The sequence below is a fragment of the Microcaecilia unicolor genome, chromosome 9, assembly GCF_901765095.1.
Source record: "Microcaecilia unicolor chromosome 9, aMicUni1.1, whole genome shotgun sequence".
Classification (NCBI taxonomy): Eukaryota; Metazoa; Chordata; class Amphibia; order Gymnophiona; family Siphonopidae; genus Microcaecilia; species Microcaecilia unicolor.
The window spans coordinates 103115361-103130491 of record NC_044039.1 but is presented as its reverse complement, the minus strand read 5'-3'; the positions used below and the strand labels follow the sequence as shown (position 1 = coordinate 103130491).

Sequence of the window (15131 nt, the reverse complement as noted above, 5' to 3'; positions counted from 1 at the left end):
ACCTTGGTGCTATTGTTTATGCAGCTGGCTTCAGCATCTCCTTTCTCTTGTATCTAGGTGGTTGAACTTGAAGTGTTTGAATCATAGGACTCTGTTTCAGTCCTGTGCGGTTCAATCATCAACTTTGAGCCACATGGGACCTGTAACATTCAGACAGCTGATGTTTAAACCACGTGGAGCTCCATAGTTACAGAGCCTCACAGCTCAGCTTTTAACCAATTGGTCTGCAAGAGGGAGGCAGGAAGAAGTACCCAAGCTGAGAACAAAAGCAGTAGCCATACTGGTTAAAGGTACTGCGCTACATGTTAATAGCTCCTTGTGGAGGGGGAAACAGAGGGAGAAAGGATTTGTGTGAGGGCAAGGGATCAGAACAGGAAAGAGCAGGGCAAAAATTGAACTTTGAGACTGGGTGGAAATACAGAGACCTGGGAACTGGGAGATAGTGCGGGAAGAATGGAGGGTCTGAGGAGATAGCAGGGAATTAATGGGGACTCAGGAATTGAGAGAAAAGGAAGGGAAGAATGGGTTTCAGGGTGAAGAGGTGTTGAGTGTGGACCAACTGAGGGGAAGAAAATTTCACTAATGAGTATATTACGTGCTGGGAGATTGTATTCAATCTTAGGAAAAGGCAAACTTGGAGCTAAATAGGTAAATTCCAGTGTCTTTTTCTGCTTATTTAGCAATGGCAGTTTAGTATTTAAAGTCTCTGTTACAGTTTCATATAAAAGCTGTTTTACAGTAGTGTTTAGCAGTTAAAGGTGCTGTTTTACAGTTTACCATAGCATCAGTTTAGAGCACAACTAGCAATTAAAGGAAGCCTTTGTTTAAAATTTAGCATCTGTTTAGAGCATCCAATTTTGTACAAAAACAGGTGCGAAAGAAACAAGAGTAGGGAAGGGTCAATGGCAAACCAAATTAAAAAGCAATTCCAGAGGTAAGTATAATGCACATTTATTGGATATCAGAAGCCTTTAATGGACTCATACAAAGTTCTGTGAGAGCCAAACAACCTCCGTACTATCTGCACTAAGGCTTAATGGTTGCATATGGTACAGATATACTGACTCCTGAAGCAAGCATTATATTGCCAAAATATGGTTCTGTGTCAGATCTGTGTGGTTTCTGATATCCAATATACTTGCATTATACTTACCTATGAACTTGGCTTTTTAATTTGGTTGGCCATTGGTCCTTCTCTACTCTTTTGTTTCTTTCGCAGAGCACAGATTAGCCATTGAAAAGAAAAGGAATCTCTATTACTAAAAACAGAAAGCATGTTGGGGTCATAGTTATATATATCTATTTAAAATTATTTGCTAAAGAAAGTAACCTTTGCAGAGAACATTTTGCAAAGGATCTTCCTGTTTGGAAGTAAAAAGAAAGTTTGGTACTGTTTAGTTACCTGTCAATTAAATCATAGTGACTATAATTAAAGAGAAAAATTGAAAGGGCCCTTCTAGCAAACTGATTGAAAATTGAATAACCAGAATTGTTAGTAGACTATTGCCTTAGAAGCACAGATACAGGAGGGGTATTTTTGATATGCAAAAAACATCCAAAATCTGAATAGGAAAGAAGTTCATTTTCAAAAAAGAAAAACGTTTATCTTTTGTTTTCAAAAATACTGTTTCTAACAAGGTATTGTGCTTTGGAAGTCCAAGTGAAAATGTAGAAAATCAAGCCATTGGGATGTAGGGGGGGGGGGCAGCATTTGTAGTAGACTGGTTTCCCAGACATCCCAAGAGACCCAGGAGATAAATGGGGTACCCTAGGGTGCACTGCAGTGAACTTTAAAAGCATGATCCCAGATACACTTTCTCACTGTTGCTCTGTCTTGTAAGCTGAGCCCACCAAAACCTACCCAAAATCCACTGCCCACAACTGTACACCACTACAATAGCCCTTATGGGTGAGGGGGCACCTATATGTGGGTACAGTGGGTTTCTGGTGAGTTTTGGAAGGCTCATAGTTTCCCCCACATATGTGACAGGTAAAGGGAGATAGGGATCAGAGTCCCACACTCCATGGTGCAGTGCACTGACCACTATACTATTCCAGGGACCTACAGGCTGCTGTAATATACCTGGGTCTAAAATCTGAGGCTGTCATAGAGGCTACTAAATCATATTTGTATTCACATTTGTGGGGGGTGGGAGGGGGGTCAGCGACCACTGGGGGGGTGTTGGAGGGGACACCCTTGATTTCCTCCAGTGGTCATTTAGAGCACCCTTTTGTGCCTTATTCATTATAAAAACAGGTCTAGCTCTAAACATCTTAGTTTTAGTCCTGGACACTTTTGTTTTGTTCCATTATGACTGAAAAATGTCCAAGTGTTAGGAATGCCCATATCCCGCCCTTAACACGCCCCTGACAAACCCATTGTGATTTGAACGCACTTCTGATGGACTTTATAGAAAAACGTCTAACAATTGTGTTGACAATACCAATTTGGACGTTTTTGTGAGAAAAGCGTCCAAATGCAGATTTATGCCACTTTTTGGATGTGTTTCTCTTTTGCAAATGAGCTCAATAGTAAACCAGAGCTCAGTTGCTCTCAATTCTGAAGAGCTGTTGAGAGAAGACCTGCTAAGGGAAATAAATCTTCCTTGGTAAATATATTGCCTGCTGAGAAATTGCATTCAGACTTAGGAACAGAGACTTGGGGTTAAATAGGTAATTCCAGTGTCTTTTTTAAGTTACTCTGCTTATTTAGCAAAGGCAGTTTAGAATTTAGTTTAGTATTTAAAGTCTTTGTTAGATTTTCATATAAAAGCTGTTTTAGAGTACAGCATTTAAAGTTGCTGCTGTAGAGTTTATAATAATATCAGTGGATGATACCAGGTGCACCTAGGAGGATAGAAGTTTTAATTAGGACACCTTCATCAGCCAATAATTAGGTCTTAGCAATACAGTATTTTAGGTCTTTGAAACAAACCTAAAAATAAATTAATTTTTAAATATAACTAGTAATCATAAGGGACTTTAGTTTACATATTCTTACTCTGTTAGCAACTTAATTAACAACAGTAGCAGGCTTGGAGGAGAGAAGTCATACCTCCAGCTCGGCAATTCCTGTGCCACCATGGAGGAAAAAGGTCACCTGAAAGGAGAGCATCATCTTGGAGAGGCAGGAATCAATTCAGTAGCCAGGACTTGCCCTCCAGGGGATATAATATCTTTTTGTACCAAGGATGTGTTTCCAGGGGCTTTTGCCCAGGAGGGAAGGGTTAGGATAGCCATTTTAGATGACAATTCATTTATTAGGCATATAGATAGCTGGGTGTCTGGTGGACATGAGGATTGCTTGGTCACTAGCCTGCGTACATGTCAGTTCCTATTACATAGAAAAATGAGATAAGATTCTGGAAGCCAAATTTAGGCTCTTAATTAGGAAGTTGGAATCAAGAACCTCCAGGGTATCATTTTCAGAAATGCTCCCTGTTCCACGCACAGGACTAATGATGCAGTCAGAGCTCTACAGTCTCAATATGTGGATGAGATGGTGGTGCAGGAATGAGAAATTTAGATTTGTTAGAAACTGGGGCATATTCTGGGGAATAGGGAGCCTATCCTGAAAAGATGGGCTTTACTTTAACAAGGATAGAAGTGGGACCAGGCTGCTGGTGTTAACGTTTAAAAAGGAGATAGGTCAGCTTTTAAACTAGAATCAGGAATATATGATTTGGAGTAAGGCATCTTTGAAGGATATCACCAAAACAGGAAAGTTAAAGCATCCTGCTAGATATATTGCAACAAAGACAAAAGTAAGGCGGGAGCCTTTAAGGGAAGGCAGAGTAAAAAGAGAGCAAATTATTCCTGTCAACTGCTAATCAGCTTATAGATACAAACAAAAAATACATTTTGAAATGTCTGTATACAAATGCTAGAAGCCCTTAAAAAACAAGATTGGAGAATATATAGAACTAAATGAAGAGGTAGATACAGTATGCATCTCAGACACCCAGTGAAGGAGTATAACCAGTGAATGAGTCAACAGGAAACAGTAATGTGGAATACTTATACATAGAAATTCCATGTCTGAAGGAAAAGGGAATACTGATAGTGCTAATACTATCATCTTCCAGGCCACAATGAAAAGGCAGATGATGAAATGTTAATTTAAATTGAATAAGCTTGCAAATTTGGCAATACAACAATAAAGGGTGATTTCAATTACCTCATTATTGACTGGATAAATGTCATGTGAAGAAATGCCAGGGAGGTAGAGTTCCTACATAAAATAAATGACTGCTTCATGGAGCAGCTGGTTCAGGAGCCAACAAGAGGTGGAGCAATTTTAGATCCAATCATTGGCGGAGAAAGGATCCAAATGAAGAAAAAACAGGAAGCAACATAAGCACTGGTAAGCTATGCAAGGTATTGATAAAGAAGACAAAAAGAATATTTGAAAAGAAGCTTGCTATATAGGCAAAAAATCATGGCAAAGTTTTTGAGCTCCATTAGAAACTGAAATATTGTGTCATTTGGACCCTTAGATCACCATGGAGTTAAAAGAGCACTCAAGGAGGACAAAAATATAATGGACAGGCTAAATGAATTCTTTGCTTCACTGAACAGGGAAGCTCCAGTTAATGTCCAGAATATTAAAATCACCTATTAGTATCACTTCCCCTTTCATAGCTAACTTGTAAATGTCTTCAATTAAATCTCTGTCCATTTATTCTAACTATGAAGGTAAACTGTATATCACACCAATGTAAATACATTTTCTATTTCCTCTTTCCAGATTAATGCATAGTGATTCTTCCATACCCCATAAGTCCTGCAATTCTGTTGCTTTAATAAACGCCACTCTTCCACCCTTTTTTCCTATCCTATCCTGTACTTCAAGAATGGATTATAGCCCAGTATAGCTATATTCCAGTCATGGTTTTCCGTGAACCATGTTTCTATTACCACCACTAAATCCAGGACAGCTTCTACCATTATCTATATACCAAGATCTCCAGATATTATCCTTTTTCTTATTTCTGTAAAGGTATTTGATACCTTCTGCTCTTGAGGAATATTAATGATCAGGTGGCTTTTTTTCACCTGTCCCCAGTGATTTTAGTTTAAAACCCTCTTTAGTAGGTTAGCCAGTCTGCTGCCGAAGACACGTTATCCATTCTTTCATAGATGGACACCATCTCTGCTCAATAATTTTGCAGTGTCTGGTGGTCTGTGTCCAACTGTCCTTTCAGCACAACATCTCCTTCCCTTTTGCTGGAAATCCTTGATACCTTAAGATACATTTCAAGGATGTACTTCTTGTTGTCAAAAATGCTTCTTAGTCTCAGGGGCGTAGCCAGACACCCAATTTTGGGTGGGCCTGGGCCCAAGATGGGTGGGCAGAAGAACCTTCGCCCCATCCCACAGGTGATTTGGTCTCTCCTCTCCCGTATACCTTTTAAATAGCATATTTTCACCAGCAGCAACTAATACACACTGCTCATGTTGGCCCCACACCCTTCCCTCTGATGCAACTTCCTGTTTCCACCTAGGCAGAATTACATCAGAGGGAAGGCTGTGGGGCCGGTGCGAGCAGTATGTATGTCACTGCTCACTGCAGGCGAAGATCTGCTACTTACAAGGTATGCAGGAGGGACACTTGTTGGGAGTTTTCGGCTGGTGGAGCTTGGGGATCCCTGCCAGCCACATCATAGGTATGCTGCTACTGGGTGGGCCTGAACCCAAAGCCCACCCTTGGCTACGCCACTGCTTAGTCTTGCCACCTCCTCTCTTAGTTCTTGCATTTCTTTCTTGAGGGATTCAATGTGCATACATCTTGCACGTGAAACCAATTCCTGGCCTTTGATCAAACATTCAGTCTGGACATAGAGGGAAGCTATAATGAGGGCAGCAGCCTTGTGGCATGATATTTGCTAGCCATATTTTAACTATAGGAGTTTTTGTACCTGCTTATAGAAATGAGAAAAGGCCTACCAAATTCCCAACCTTTATTTTTATTTTCTTTGGCTGTAAGTTACAAGAAGCAGGTATTACTTCTTTATAAGATCAAATAACCTGTTCTTATTTACTGTGTGAGTTCTGCTTGCTTCCTCTCCTGTTATTGGGGTACACAATGATTTAGCTTATCCTTTCTGGCATGTTTAGAAATATGTGCGATGGAATGAATATATGTACGTAAGCAGAGTACGGGCAGAATCAGGAATAATGTGCATTGGTTATAAAATATTGAGGGTAGGGGGATGACTGTGAGAACTCTATGCAAACTGACTATTACGATAAAATCATGGTAGGTAATTCTATAACTGAGTGCCTCTCTTTAGGTGCTCTGATGCCTATTTTATAATCGGCACCTGGGCGCCCAGATGCTGTTATAGTGGTTCATAAGTGGCAGCACTGCCCCTGCCCTTCCTATGCTTCACTCTTGTGAAGGCTCCTTTTGCATTTACATATTATGCCATGTATGCGTGCCCTTATAGAATAGTGCTTAACTGTTTTGCTGCCACTTACCCATGAGCGTGCAGGTATTACATTCATGTGTGTAAGTGGCACAGAAATGTGAGCACTCTGTCCTAGAATTACTTCCATAACCTTCGACTTCACTGCAGTTAGGAACAGTGAAACTGATGAACCTATGATAATATTGGCTGGAAAAGAAAAAAAAAAAAGGACATTTGATCCTTAGTACTCATTTATTTTGTGCTATCCCCTGAGAAAATGGTTCCAAAAGACAAGGCCACTATTGCTACAACTGAACCTATGATGGTAGAGCTATTAACCTTAAAGGAAAAGATGTAAGCACATGCTACAAAATAAGTGGAGAGCAATCTTGAGAATCTGAGACGTCAATGTACGGTTTCAAATAAATGGCTTACAACACTTGAAGGAGGAACTGAGAAGCTGGAGTAAGTGGTGCCACAAATCACTTCTGTCAATATTTGTTTGCAGGAAGTCCAGAAGAGGAAACCATAGTCTTCAAGCAGTATTAGGTAGTCCACAAAAGCAGAGCATAAGTCTTCTGATCTTTAAAAGGCTTTTATTTCTGCCACTTAAAACAAACAGTGCTGAATGTGGCCATGTTTCGCCTCCCTAGAGGCTGCATCAGGGGCTATAAGTGGATAGCAAAACATAAAAACATGCATTTATTATATAAAAATAAATACATAAAATAATATATAAATACACTCAACATACATAATTAAATCACATTAAAAAGCAAAAGCAACTAAGATGTTAATGCACAAGTAAATCAGGCACAATAATAAAAGTAACCTCATAATGCTTAATAGATCAAAAAACTATGGGCCTCTTTTATCACACCACGCTAGCGGTTCCTGTGCAGCATTGCCAATGGAACCCATTCAAAATGAATAGGCTTTGTCGGCATTGCAGAGTGGCTTGATAAGAGGTCCTATATATATACCAGATCAACTCTTTAGTGACAGGATTAATCAAACCACAAGACCCAAATCAAATATAAAACTTAAACTCAAACAGAAAGAGGAACTCGCAATCTAAAACATTTAAAAGGGACACATACCTATTAGAGTCCCAAGAGGCACTTACATCTAATAGCAAGAAGTTCAAACAAAACAGCAGCAAGTAGTAGCTCAGCCTAAGGGCAGCAAAAAATAAATAAGAATAAGAATAAAACTAAAGCCAAAATATAACTAAGAGGAAAAAAGCACAATGACTCACAGCTGGCAGCAGCATTTACACTTGCAGAGTAACTCCTCCTCATTCAGCACCAAACAAATCACCACTGAACTGGCAAGCTGTTTAATACTTCCTGTATGAGGTCAGAATTCAGTCACATAAAATCACTTCAGAAAAAAAATGGCTAAAAAGGCAAAAGAACACACTTTAATATTTGATTATCCAACTGCAGGAAAATATCAAAATAAATAAAAAGGAGCTCTTTGCAAGATTGTAATTAAATACATAAATCCATTGAAAGTAGGAACTAAAACTGATGATAAATGTAAAAAGTACATCTTCTCCCTACCTGGAAACAGTAAAAATGAAATGAAATAGCTATTTAAAATGCTCAGAAATGTTTTTTTTTTAAAGTTGTAAAAATATGTGCTCCAGGCGGCTATTTTGTTTTGCATTCCAATGATGTCAGTGACATCACTGGAACGGGAGAAGTATATAGATACCACCAGCAGATGGCACAACTTGTTAAAATGATATAAAAAGACAACATGAAATATCACTGAAAAAAAACAATTAAGATAAAAATGTACATAAAGATGGGCATGCACAGGTCAATTGCTTTCACAATATTTGCAACTCCACAGAAGTAGTACATAATTATTGATTACTATAATATAAAAATCATAAATAATCATAGACACTTACAAATAAAACCAATAAGCTTATCAAACCAACTAAATGAAAACATTTAAAGATGGTAAATCATATATTCAATAATATTTCATGATAAGAATAACACATGAAGAATAAAACACAAGTATAGCAAATCAAAACAGGATGTATCCCTTTTATCACATCATATTCCACATCAAAAAAACAGCTGCAGGCATAACATTAACTGTCCCTCCTTAATGTGCAGAAGGCAGACCTCTCATTAAAAAATGCTGACAGGTCTATTTCTTGATTCAAACCTTTTAGTGACATGAAGTCTGCCACTTAAAAATGAAGCACTGTTCAGCTTGTAAAAGTACTCTATCAACATTCTCTCCCCTCTAAGATACAGTGGGTCTATGAATCACTAAGAATCTATAACCTTCAAATTTATGATTTGCTATCATTAAGTGTTCAACTTCAGCCAGGGTTTTCTCTATTACTTTCCTTTTCATTGCGCTTCTGTGTTCTATTAATCTCTTATTGAACATGCTTTGTTTTCCCCACATATAGAAGATTACAGGGACACACTGCCAGATATACAACTTTATCTGTCTTACAGTTCATGAAGTGTCTTAACTCATATCTTTCATTTGTAGTAGAGTGGTGAAAACATTTGATTTTCTAAATTCACATTACACACTGAGCAGCTCTCACAAGGAACTGCTGAGAGAACTCTGTGGGAGGGTAGATGGTACCAAAAGGTTTTTCAAATTATGATTCTTCTCCTTTGCCACTGATAGTTCTTTATCATTAAATGTGTCTATATTTTGAACTATATACCAATGTTTCTTCAGAATCCTGACAGTGTCCTTAGATAAATGATTGAAACCCAAAGTGCAGACAATTTTATCTTCTTTCTTTGTAGTTTTATATTCTAACTAGTAAAAAAGGCCTGTTTCTGTTTTAAAGGAAACGGGCTCTAGCAAGGTTTTCCTCGGAGTGTATATGTTTGAGAGAGTGTGAATGTGCGAGTGTGTGTGTGTGTGACAGAGACAGAGTGAGACTGGGTGTGAGTGTGTGTGTGTGTGTGTGAGAATGAGAGTATGTGCCAGGGTCCCCCCTCTCTCCCAGTTCCAGGGTTGTCCCCCCCCCCCCAGTATGTCTCCCATTTGTAGGGGTGTCCCCCCTCCCTCCCTTCTTTCCTTCCTCCCAGTTGCAGGGTCCCCCATCCTCCCTTTTTCCCAGTTGCAGGGTCCCCCCTCCCAGTTGCAGGGTCTGTGTGTCTCCCCCCTCCTTTTGTCCAGTGGAAACAGCTGTAAAAACGGCAATGAGAAGCAGCTCCTAGGTTTCCTTTTTTTTTTTTTTTTGTGTATAGGAATGACGGCTGCTTTGGGGAGTGGAATCAGAAATTAACCAATGGGCTTCCTTGCTTACCATAGACTTGCTTTGTTCACTTCCACTCCTGTCTATTGAACGTTCTGCAGCTTGTCTTAGCAGCCAATCAGTGGCACTTCAGGAATGATGTCACTTTTATCTACTCTACTTTCCTTTTCCACGGTTCCAGGCAGCCTCAGAATGTTGGAGGAGAGAATTATTACATAGGATAATTCTCTTCTGTCTAATAGAACTGTCTTCTGAAAGCATTTTTCAACTGTTTATCTTGGATAGCCTCTTGCCAAAAAAATGATCACGCATATCTGTCGATTAACTTGAGAAATCCCTTTGTGTTCAACACAGCAGTTTCAAATACAGAAACTGGCGGTATGGCAGGTTAGCTGTTAGTGCTGTACTATGACACCTAGTGTAATGCAAAACTTTGTTTGTGGCCATGGGTTTTCTATAAATGTCAGTCTCAATTTTCCGATCTACATTCCTAATTAAGATATCCAAAAAAGGGATTTCTCTTTTGTCATAACTAATCATGTGCCGGACCCGGACTGGAATCAGGAGTTGAACCAGGACTGGGACCCGGACTGGAATCAGGAGCTTGACTGTAACTGGAACTCAGACTGTAATCAGCATCTTGACAGGAACTCGAACTGGAATCAGGAGCTGGCCCGGGACTGGGACCCAGACTGGCATCAGGAGCTGAACCAGGACTGGGACCTGGATTGGCATCAGAGTCTTGACTGGAACTGGAACTCTGAACAGGAGCTGGACTGGGACTGGGACCCGGACTGGCATCAGGAGCTGAACCGGGGCTGGAACCCGGACTAGAATCAGTGTCTTGACTGGAACTGGAACTCTGAACAGGAGCCGAACCGGGACTGGGACCCGGACTGGAATCAGGAGCCGAACTGGGATGGGGACCCAGACTAGAATCAGGAGCTTGACTGTAACTGGAGCTCTGAACAGGAGCTGGACCGGGACTGGCACCCAGACTGACATTAGGAGCCGAACCAGGACTGGGACCTGGACTGGAATCAGGAGCCGGACTGGGACCCAGACTGACATTAGGAGCCAAACCAGGGCTGGGACCCGGACTGGAATCAGGATCCAAACCAGGACTGGGACCCAGACTGGAATCAGGAACTGAACTGGGGCTCCAAAAAGACCGCAGGCGAGCCATGAACTTAGGACTTAAGACGCCTTCTTTCATCATCAGCTTCAGGAGTATCCCACAGGGCTAGATCTGAGATACGTTTGTAGCAGTAGTCTAAGAGCATGATAGAAGGATCAATAACAGAAACTGGGTTTATAAGGAACCCAAGCGCCCAGATACGCTTTCTCGCAGCTGCAGCTTCAGGAGTATTCTTCAAGGCTGGATCAGAACAAAGTTTATTGCAGTAATTCTGGAGTGTCATAAAACCATCAAGAGCAGAAACTGGGTCGGGACCGGAATCTGAACTGGAACTAGGAGCTGCACCCGAGCTGAGACCCGGATTGCCAACAGAGAAAAAAGTCATGGGCTGGAAGCCCAGCTGGAAGGATGATTTTGCCGAGCTCATGGCCTTTGCAATCTGTCACAATCCCAGGTTTTAAACAAACAGTCACAAACTCTGGAACAACGTGAGCCCTTGGCCTACTGTCATCGAGTGGCAGCAGGAGGCAAAACCCCCCAAGCAGGACTGGACAGGATTCGGGATGCACTTGGCTTGGCTGGAATGGGATTCAGGAACGGACTTGGCTTGGCTGGAACCAAATGCTGGAACAGACTTGGCTTGACTGGAACAGGATTCAGGATTTTCAAACCAGCTTGGCAGGAGCAGGATTCAGGATACTCAAAGCAGGATTCAGGATTTTCAAACAAGCTTGGCAGGAACAGGATTCAGGATACTCAAGCAGGATTCAGGATTTTCAAACAAGCTTGGCAGGAACAGAAGCTGAAAGCAAACAGGGCAGAGACAAGCAGGAAGGGGACTGGAGCTGAAGACAAACAGGGCAGACACAAGCAGGCTACAAAGCTGAGCCACACAGACAAACAACAGAGCTAAGGCTGAAGCTAAGGTAGAGTGGACTAGAACAAGCAAGACAGACTAGGCAGGACACAAAGCTGACCCACACAGACAAACAACAGAACTATGGCTGAAGCTAAGGTAGAGGGGACTAGAACAAGCAAGACAGACTAGGCAGGACACAAAGCTGACCCACACAGACAAACAACAGAACTATGGCTGAAGGCTAAATCTAGCACACAAACAGACCGAGAAGAACAAAAGCAGAAGTGCACACAGGCACCTTAAACAAGGAAACAAGACAGAAGTACCCACAAGCACACAGGCTACGAACAAAGCAACAAGAAATCAAGGCAGAAGTGCCCAAAAGCACACAGACTAGAACAAGGCAGAAGTGCTCCAAACTAACCTGGAGACCTTTGGCATTGCAAAGGCAATGAATGAAAGTGCACCACTTCCTTATAAACAGGACAGAGGCAGGAAATACACTGAACCCAAAGCGAGGCTTGAAACATGCAGGAAGTGGAGACCCTACAGGACAGAGGCAGAAAACACACTGAACACCCAAGTAAGGCTTGGAACACACAGGAAAAAAACAATGCAGACAGTAGCCAGCTCAGCAGCTGACCATCGGGACATAAGGTGAGTCAGAGGGGAATCATGACCAGAGTCGTGACAATTATGAGGTTCACTCCCACACAAGAGATGAACCTGTTGAGAAAGTGGCTAGGAACTGAGTAAGCTAAATGTGTAAAAAGCTTACTGGATACATTTTTGCATGACCCATCAAGAGGTTTGAAATAAATGTGGAAGAGACTTGACCAGCACTATATCAGCCCAGAAGCTATCCAAAAGGCACTGATGAAAAGAATAAGGAGTTACCGAAAGGTGAAAAAATAGAGATAATGACAGGCTACAAGAATTAGGAGATCTTCTCCAGGAACTGGAAGCACTTAAGGCTGATCCAAACCTTCCTGGCCTATACTACTTGAATACAACATGGGGCATAAATGAGATTGTATCAAAGCTGCCATATGACATAAGAAAAAAAATGGTCATCAGTAGGCGCCAAGTATAAAGAGGACCACCAATAGAGGTTTCCTCCTTTCACAGTCTTTGTGAAGTAGAGAGTTGCACGGGGACAGAAATCTTACCCATCCCCGCCCGTCCCTGCTGGAATCTTACCCGTCCCCACCCATCCCCACTGGAATCTTACCCATCCCCACCCATCCCCGCAAAAATTTAAACCATTCCAACCCGTACCCGCAAGAATTTAACCCATCCCCACCCATCCCCGTAAGAATTTAATAGTACATAAAAGAAAGTTCCAGTCAGCTCCCTCAGTCTCTTTCTGGATTTGAGCCACAGCACTGTAGGCAAGGAAGGAACGGAAGTTGGAACTTGGAACTCTGGTGCGTACATGTAAGATTTGTCTCTGATTCACTGGCAGTGTGTGCTGAGAGGTCGCCACATGCACACGCCAGTAGGTCAGGTGACATCTGATTCTCTTGCCTGTGTCAGAGCTGAGGTCTTTGCACCAGCCTGGGAGCAAAGAGGATTAATAGTAACATAGTAAGTGACAGCAAATAAACCTGAACGGTCCATCCACTCTGCTCAATAGTCACACTCATGATCAATTCATCATTAAATCAACAAGTGTGATATTATATACTTGATTATGGTCTTTCTTTCGTGTTTCTGGAACAAAGACCACAGAAGTCTATCTGGCCCCATCCTTATGTTCCAACTGCTGGAGTTGCCATCGAAGCCCACTCCAGTCTATTCATGTTCTCATTTGTGGGACACAGACCGTAAAAGTCTGTCCAGCACTGTCCTCAAGTTCCAGCCACTGAAGTTGCTGTCTAAGCCCTTTCCAGCCCATCCTACACCAGATTGCCATGTATGAGACACAGACCATACAAGTCTGCCAGGTATCAGCTCTAGTTCATCACAGCCAGAGTCGCCATCTAAGTGTCACTTGACATATCCACACACATGCAGCCATTTAAGGTTAGCTTTTATATAACTTCCATTTTCTAATTAGAGATCCTCTGTGTTCATCCCACGCCTTTTTGAATTCCGTCATCATTTGTGACTCTACCACCTCCTTAATGGAAGACTTTCCACATTTATGCTGTTAAAGCAAAGAAGAAGAGGAGGAGACAGCACTCAAATAAATTGGTATTCGGTAGATGAGAGGCTGGTGCAGGTGCAGCTTACACTTCCACGGGAAGCCCACAGAACTAGTTCCATCCCCGCGGGAACCCCGCAGGAACTGCCTCCGTCCCCGCGGGAACCCCGCAGAACTGGTTCCATCCCCGCGGGAACCCCGCAGGAACTGCCTTCGTCCCCGCGGGAATCCCGCGGGTTCCGCGGGATTCCCGCGGAGACGGAAGCCGTGCAGCTCTCTATTGTGAAGTTCATCCGAGATTTGGCAAAGAGGAGAAATGACTCCAGCTTCATGTTTGATGTACCTGAAGCAGTCAAGACAGGCTACTTCCTGAGTGAAATGCCAGTCAAGAAGTACAGCAACATCATCAAAAAGAAGACTAGGGGGAGCTGTGGAAGATGGAGGAGAAACAATAACAGAGGGGTGTGCAGTGCGAAGACTCTGCATGAGATTCAATACTTTATTTGCTAGGTGTGTACTAGAGTGTCAAGAGAGAGGATGACATGGGAAGAAGTGAGAAGGCTTGCAAACAACTGTGAAATGAAATTCATTATTTGTAAAACCTTTTTATGTTTATTTGACAAATATGCAATTAGTCTTGAATAGTGAGACCCTTTTGCATTCTGAATTGTACTGTTCTAGGCAAAGTATAATGTAGCTTAAACATCCAGCATAAACCATTCCCAAATAGAAGCTTTACCAGTAGACACTTGGTTCTTAAGCAAATCTTCTTTACTGTAGTACTCAGCTTAAATAAATAAAATCCACCTTATAGTTCAGTTGCTTGTAAAAGAATTGTGACCTTCTGCACATGGAGTCTGTATGTATCTAGCCACCTCAGAGGCAAGGAGTCGGCCAGAACCTCACCCCAAATGAGAGGAAAGGCTGTAACACTCACAGGAGAATAAGGGGGAGAAACTCAGGGAAAATAAATGGATCTAAGTGAAATTTTACTAGGTCTTGTAAGATTTTGTGAGAAACTTGCTTGAAAAATCTTTGACATCCTCTGGAGGTAGCTATTCTTTTCTACAGAAATTTAATTTTAATTAAACCAAGATAGCTCAATCAGGGGAGAAGTGGACTGCAAATTTAAGGATCTCTTGTTTGATCCTGGGGTTTCGGAGGTAGGTATTCCAATGGATCAGGATATGAGGCTGGGAAGGAGTAGTCTCAGGATTAACATACTGAAGAAGTCCTTCAATGTATGTAACAATCTCCCATTAGAGGTGGCTGAGGTATTGAAATTCAAGACAGCATGGGGCAAACACAGCTAGAGGTGAATTAGG

General features: G+C 41.7%; 1 protein-coding gene across 1 annotated transcript in view; it reads left to right on the top strand.

Moving 5' to 3' along the window:
- PRKD1 (protein kinase D1) overlaps window positions 1-15131 on the top strand; it is a 290788-nt gene that overhangs the window by 257269 nt on the left and 18388 nt on the right. The gene's annotated exons all lie outside the window — the stretch shown is intronic.